Raw genomic sequence first — 7,779 nt, 5'->3', positions numbered from 1 at the left:
TCCATGTCTTGGCTATTATAAGTAGTGCTGCTATGAATATTGGGGCATTGGAATGCATGTATTTTTTCAAATTACAGTTTTTGTCTTTTCCAGATATATGCCCAGGAATGAGATTGCTGGATCACATAGTAGCTTTATGTTTAGTTTTTTAAGGAGCTTCAATACTGTTTTCAATAGTGGCTCTACCAATTTACATTTCCATCAACAGTATTGGAGGGTCCCCTTTCTCCACACCCTCTCCAGCATTTATTATTTGTAGACTTTTTGATGATAGCCATCCTGACTGATGGGAGGTGATATCTCATTGTAGCTTTGACTTGCAATTTTCTAATAAATAACAATGTTGAGCATATTTTCATGTGTCTGTTGGCCATCTGTATGTCTTCTTTGAAGAAATGTCTATTTAAGTCTTCTGCCCATTTTTGAGAGGGTTGTTTGTTGTTTTGATATTGAGTTGTATGAGCTGTTTGTATATTTTGGAAATTAACCCATTGTTGGTTGCATTGTTTGTGAATATTTTCTCCCAGTCCATAGATTGTCTTTTTGTTTTGTTTATGGTTTCCTTTGTTGTGCAAAAGCTTTTAAGTTTGATTACATCCTATTTTTAAATTTTTGTTTTTATTTCTTTTGCATGAGAGTGGTCTAAGAAAATATTGCTATGATTTATTTCAGAAAATATTCTCTTCCAGGGGTTTTATGGTGTCATGTCTTATATTTAGGTCTTTAAACCATTTTAAATTCATTTTTGCTTATGATGTTTGGGATTGTTCTAATTTCACTGATTTACATGAGGCTCTCCAGCTTTCCCAACAAAACTTGCTAAAGAGACTCTCTTTTCTTCTTTGTATATTTTTGCCTGCTTTGTCAAAGATTAATTGACCATAGCTGTATGGGGTTATTTCTGGGCTTTCTATTCTGTTACATTGATCTATATGTCTATTTTTGTGCCAGTGCCATGCTGTTTTTTATTTTTATTTTTTTGCGGTATGCGGGCCTCTCACTGTTGTGGCCTCTCCCATTGTGGAGCACAGGCTCAGTGGCCATGGCTCACGGGCCCAGCCGCTCCATGGCATGTGGGATCCTCCTGGACCAGGGCACGAACCGGTGTCCCCTGCATCAGCAGGCGGACTCTCAACCACTGCGCCACCAGGGAAGCCTCATGCTGTTTTGATTACTGTAGATTTGAGTATTGTCTGAGGTCTGGGAAGGGGTCTGGTGACATCTTGATTACTTTTCCTTCTATAAGAAATCACATTGACCTACTACATTAATGATATTAAGCTGATTGGCTCTCATGGGGAAGAAATAGCAACTACCCAGGACTTATTGGTAAGACATTTGCATGTCAGATGATAAGATATCAATCTGACAAAAACACAGACCCTTCTGAATCAGTAAAATTTCTAGTGGTCTAGAAGTATGGGGCACGTTGAGATATCTCTTCTAGGGTAAAGGATAAGGTGTTGCATCTGGTTCTTGTTACAATCAAAAGAAAGGCACAATGACATATGGGTCTTTCTGGATTTGAGGACAATATATTCTTAATTAGGGTGTGCTTTCCAAGAAGCTATTAGTTTCAAGTGGGTCCCCAAAATAAAAGAAGACTCTGCAACTGGTACAGGATGCTGTGCAAGCTGCTGTGCCACTTGTGCCATATGATTTATGAGACTCAAAGTTGCTTGATATTTTGGTAGCAGATAGATAAACTCTTTTTAGCTTTTGGCAGGTCCCTATTGGCATCACACAACAGGTCCTTGCGATTTTGAAGAAAAGTCCTCCAATCTTCTCGAAATAACTACTCTACTTTTGAGAAACAGCCTTCAGTTTTCTACTGGGCCTTAGTAGAGACTAAATGTTTAACAATGGGACATCAATTTACCGTGCAATCTGAGCTTCCATCTTGTAGTAGGTGTTATCCATCTCACCAAGCCATAAATTTTGGTATGTAGAGCAATGTTTCATGCTATGGACTTAATATTTGTTCCCCCCCCACACACAAATTCATATGTTGAAACCTAGTGATGGTATTAGGAGGCAAAGCCTTTGGGAGGTGCTTAGGTCATGAAGGTAGAGCTCTAATAAATGGGATTAGTAATCTTATAAAAGAAATCCCACAGAGCTCCCTATCCTCCTTCCACCATGGGAGGTTACAGTGAGAAGATGGCCATCTATGAGGTAGCAGACCCTCATCAAATCCCAAATCTGCCAGCACCCTGATATTGGATTTCTCAGCCTCCAGAACTTTGAGAAATAAATTTATGTTGTTTATAAGCTACCTAATTTATGGTATTTTTGTTATAGCAGCCCAAATGTATTAAGACAGAAATTGGTACCAAGAAGTATGGTACTATTGTATCAAATACCTAAAATGAGGAAGTGGCTTTGGAACTGGGTAATGGGTAGAGGCTGGAAGAATTTTGAGGTGAGTGCTAGAAAAGACCTACTCTGCTGTGAATGGCCTGTAAGGGCAATTTTGATGAGAGCTGAGAAAGAAAAGAGGAGAGCTATAGAGAAAGCCTCAAACTTCTTTGAGAATACATGTTGTTTATTGCTCTGATATGATTTCAGATCCATTTGTTATGACTTAAGTGAAGTTGTTTTAATTTATTTGTTCATGACAAAGTAAAAAAAAAAGGTCGTTTTTAGAAGTAAAGTTGTACTGATGTAAGAATGAAGTAAGTGTGTCAGGATGTCAGCATCTCATGTCTTCTCAGTAAAAACTTAGTAGCTCAGTTGCTGAGGGGCCCAGCTAGGGGCTTATCACTAAGAACATGTGGAGAAGCAATAGTTATTGCAAGGAGACATTGGAATAAATACTAAGAATTTTTTAGTAATATCTGAGAGTGTTGGTCTGGGCAAAAGCTACCCTTTGCTGATCTAACTCTCTGAAGCTCTTGAGGAACTTGCTCCAGCCATGGCCAGGCTACACTTGGTTGGTAGTGGTGATAAACCATGCAGCAGTCTCAGGAAGAGAAGGAACATCTATTCCTGTCTTGGAGAGGCACTCCATGCAAGCAGTGGAGAAAGCCAGGCAATGGTCCCTGGAGCGATAACCCTCAGAATAAGGGACTTTTATTTTTGCTCTGGCAGGTAAATGTCAGGTGTCATTGGCAAAGCTGTCTTTCCTGAGAATCTCAAGCTTGTAAAAAAAAGGTATACCTTGAACTTAATTTGGACCTTATTTCCGTCATCTCCCATTGCCTGGAACAATAGTGTAGTCAATTTGTCATTTGTTTGGAGTATGCTTATTTGTTTATTGGTTTATTAAAATACATTACCCTGTATGTTATTGGCTTGTGAAATTTCCACAGTGAACCTATGTTAAATAAACTATTGGCAAAGACAATCTCAGTGTCTGAGCATATTTGCCACCCCAAAACAAAACAATACCTAAGTTGCTGTGAATACAATGTTGGTAAGAATACGAATGGCAAAGGTCATTCTGATGAAGTCTCAGATGGAGATAAGAAACATGTTATTGGAAACATGAGAAAACATAATCCCTGTTTTAAAGTGGCAAAGAACTTGGCTAAACTGTGTTCATGTTTTGAAGAGCCAGCCTTTGTTTCATTAATTTTCTCTATCATTTTCCTGTTTTTATTTTCATTTATGTTTATTCTTAGCATTATTTTTTAATTTATTATCTTGCTTTCATTTATCTTGCTCTTATGTTTACAGTTTCTTGATGAAGGTATTTAGATGATTGATTTCAGAACTTTCCTCTTTCTAAAGCATGTATTTTGGACTATAAATTTCCTTCTCAATATTTGTTGTCATCCTCCATATTTTGATATATTGCATTTCCATTTCATTTAGTTCTATATTCTTGTTTTTCTCCTCTGAAACATTCTCTTTGACCCATATATTGTTTAGAAGTGTACTGTTTAATTTCCAATTGTTTGTAGACTTTCTTGTTATCCTTATGTTATTTATTTCTATATTGATTCCAGTGTGGTCAGAAAATATGTGCTGTATGACATCATTTTCAAAAAAAAATTATTGAGCTATTTTCTGTCTCAAGATAAGTTAGATCTTAGTGAATGTTCCATGGGCAACTGAAAAAATATTCTACTCTGATTGGGTGTGGTATTCTATATATGCTACTTACCTCATATTGCTTGATTTTGTTCTGTTGTTTTAGATTCTTGTTCATTTTCTGTCTAGGAATTCTACAAGTTACTTTTGAATTCAACAAGTATAATTGTGTATTTTTCTCTTTTTTTCTGAGGTCTTCTGTATCTATTATTAACAGAGCCATTTCTGATAAGTTTCAGTTAATGTTTGTATAACACATCTGTTTTCATCTTTTTACTTTCAACCTACCTATACCATTGTATTTGAAGTGAGTTTTTTGTAGACAACTTTTTGAGGGATCAGTTTTTTAAAATATTTATTCTGTCAATGTTTGTCTTTAATTGGTGTATTGAGACTATTACATTTAAGGTCATTATTGCTACATTATGGCTTAAATATGCCATCTTATTATTTCTTTTCTATTTTGGTCTTCCCCTTCTCTTTCCTCTGTTTCTCATTTCTTGCCTTCTAGTGGATTGCTTGTACTCTGTTTTTGTGATTCCATCTTGATTTATATGTAGTATTTTTGATAATATGTAGTATTTTTTGAGTATATCATGCTATTTATATTTTTCTTAGTGGCTGTTCTAGTTATTACAGCATAAATATATAACATCACAGTTTACTAGTATCAACATTTTATCACTTTGAACCAAATCTAAATACTTTGCTTTAATTAATTACCATTGTTCTTACCACATTTTAAATATAATTGTCTTATTTCCTGTGTGTACATTAAGCACTACATCACATGGTGTTATAATTTTTACCTCAACAATCAAATATGATTTAATGAACCCATGAGAAGGATACTCTATTATATTGCTCCTGCTTTTAAACATCTCAGCATTCTTCTTTCCTTTCTAAAGTTCCAAGCCTTCTTAAATTCATTTGTTCAATACTTTTTGTTTAGATAACTTTACCTATTAGTTATTGCTTTTTCTCTTTTTTTTTTTTTGGCCTTGTGGTATGTGAGACCTTAGTTCCCTAGCCAGGCATCAAATCCGTGCCCCTTGCAGTGGAAGTGCAGAGTCCTAACCACTGGACCGCCAGGGAATTCCCATTAGTTTTTATTTAAGATTAAGTTTACCAGTAGTAAATTTTCTCAATTTTCCTTTGTCTGAGAATGTCTTTTATGCTTTCTGGTGAAAACGATTGTATTAGGACAGTAGAAAGCCACTACCTTCTTCTGCTGTGCTGGAGTCAGGACATGTGGAAAATCTGCTAACCTCTCTGACTCTTGGAAAACATGAGGAGCTATTTGGGGAACAGATTTCCAATTGGTGTTCAGCTGGAGTATGATGGGTATCATTTAAAAGCTTTTATGTTCTGTTAGACCACCCTTTCCCCTATCTTTTGGTTAGGGAGAGTAGGCTTTTCTCTTAGTGTTTCTTGTCTGTGATTATTGATGGTTTGGGTTACAGATTTCTGCAGTATGCCGTCCGAGATATATGATATGTTTATATATGATATAGTTTATATGATGAAACATGAAGTATGAATAAAATAATTCTGATGCACACTGAAGTACAATGCTTATTTCAAGGAACAGCACTTGTGTGATTGTTTTAGTTGCAACCTGAATAAGCCATCTTTTTCATGGCTACAAATTTTACTTGAAAAAATGAGTGACAAGCTACATTTATTGATACTTTGGTATCTAGTATAAAATTTCTTAAAAATTAATGAAGGGAGCTTGCCAATCAAAGAAAACAACATGCATCATTTGTTACTAATAATAAAAGATTTCAGCTTTTCAGTAAAAATTGGAATTTTGGAAAATGTATACCTACTAGTAGGACCTTGACATCTCTCTACTACTAAAGTTTTTTTTTTTTTAATGATGAGATCAATGGTGATATCAATAAATACAATGTTAAAAATATACACCGAAATACATCAATAAATGGAAGTCCTGCATGACTTAGAGGAATATTTTCCAAATTACTAATGCATGATGTTATGAATTCTTGCATGGTAAAAATTTTATTCAAAGTGTAGGAGGGTCCAATATACTTTAATTTAACAAAGTAAGAAGAGTTTTTTGAGAGTTTCACATTGCAACTAACTTTTAAGAAATGATCACTTGTTGAGTTGTGGTATTGCATCTAAGATTATCCACAATTAGACAATCAAAATACTCTTCTCCGTTTCCACTATATTTCTGTATGAGGCCAAGTTTTCTTCATATCAGTCCATTCTAATAACATATCAGAATAGATTACAGAATACAGAATCAGGTATGAGAATCCACCTGTCTTTTATTAAGCTAAATATTCAAAAGACTTACCAAAACTGTCTTAGACAAAATGTTTGTAAATCAGAAGTTTATGTTAAATAACTGTGGCAAGTACAAGTTCAGAATCAACTTCAGTTTTCAACAAAGATCATGATTTGCTTTGGGGAGATGTAACAGCAGCAAATCAAAGCTGTAAGCCTACTTTTCCAATGGCTCAGAAACTCCCAGGATAAATATTCACTTTCCCTTCTTTTTTGCAGGGAGGGTGCTTTTACATCACATGCCTGGGGATTCTTTACTTGCTTGCCTATAGAATCTACTCCCAGCTCCCACCTGTTGAAGTACCTGAGTACAGCAACAAATCACCTGACGTGGATATCCTTTGTCCACAAGTTACCCACATATTTCCACCTACTGGCATCTCCCTGTTTATTTTCTACAAATAAACCACTGAAAGGCTAGGCTTGACCTTATAATTTCAAAATCTTTAGAATTCTGTGATTAAGTAGGTCTTTTGGGGGACAGATAGTCTTAGCCCATAGTCTCAAACATATTTGTGTACATATCCCAACCTCCAATTTCAAGCTGCATCCACATTTCTATCCATATCGCCTCTATAGTCAAGGAGAATTAACACCAACTACACAATCCGTCTTTGGGAACATAGACCCTATGAAGTGGACAAATGAACTCTGAAGTGTTGGATACCCAGAGTATAATCTAGTATATGGAGTCGTGTGTTTGTGTTGCTGTGTGTGTGTATATGAGCAGTCTCTTTGTCTTGAAAATCCTTGCCAAGTGAAAAGAGCTGTCCATGGACGAGTCACAAAACAGGGTCTTTAGGACAGTGCTTCTCAAATTATCTATAGTTAAGGATAAGTTTCTTTATTTTCCCCAATATGTCACAAACCAATAATTTTGGAAAATGTAATAAAAATGAATTAGTAAAAAAGTCTAAAAAGACATAGAGAGTTTACATCCATAATGAGAGCATAAGGAGCTCAGTAGACCACTCCCCAATTAAATAAGCATAACTGCTGAAAATTAGCAAAAATAAAATAAAAACAAAACAAACTAAAAGTATAAACACTTAAAGCATCCTGAAATTATTGTAAACACATACAGAAAATAAAAGGAAACATTTATTCAAGAAAATCACTTAATCTCAGTAAGATCAGGAGGAATCTATGGCACTTGAGCTGCAAAACACTCCCTCCCCTTCTATCAGCTTGATGGAAGCTGAACTCCAGGTTGCTGAGGCTAAGAAGATAGGGCTTCCTTTACCCTCCACTCTCAACAAAGGTAGTTGGTAGCTCACCAGGAGAAGCAGGCCACAGGCATTTCTTATTCTCTCCAAATGTGAGTTGAAGCAGTTAAATTCCTGTTGAGTGCAGCCAAGAGGTTTGGGGTTACTTTCTCCTACTCCTTTCCTACTAGCAAGATAAAAGTTATATCCCAGAAATTAT

The sequence above is a fragment of the Mesoplodon densirostris genome, chromosome X (assembly GCF_025265405.1).
Source record: "Mesoplodon densirostris isolate mMesDen1 chromosome X, mMesDen1 primary haplotype, whole genome shotgun sequence".
NCBI lineage: Eukaryota > Metazoa > Chordata > Mammalia > Artiodactyla > Ziphiidae > Mesoplodon > Mesoplodon densirostris.
This window is presented reverse-complemented; position numbering follows the sequence as displayed.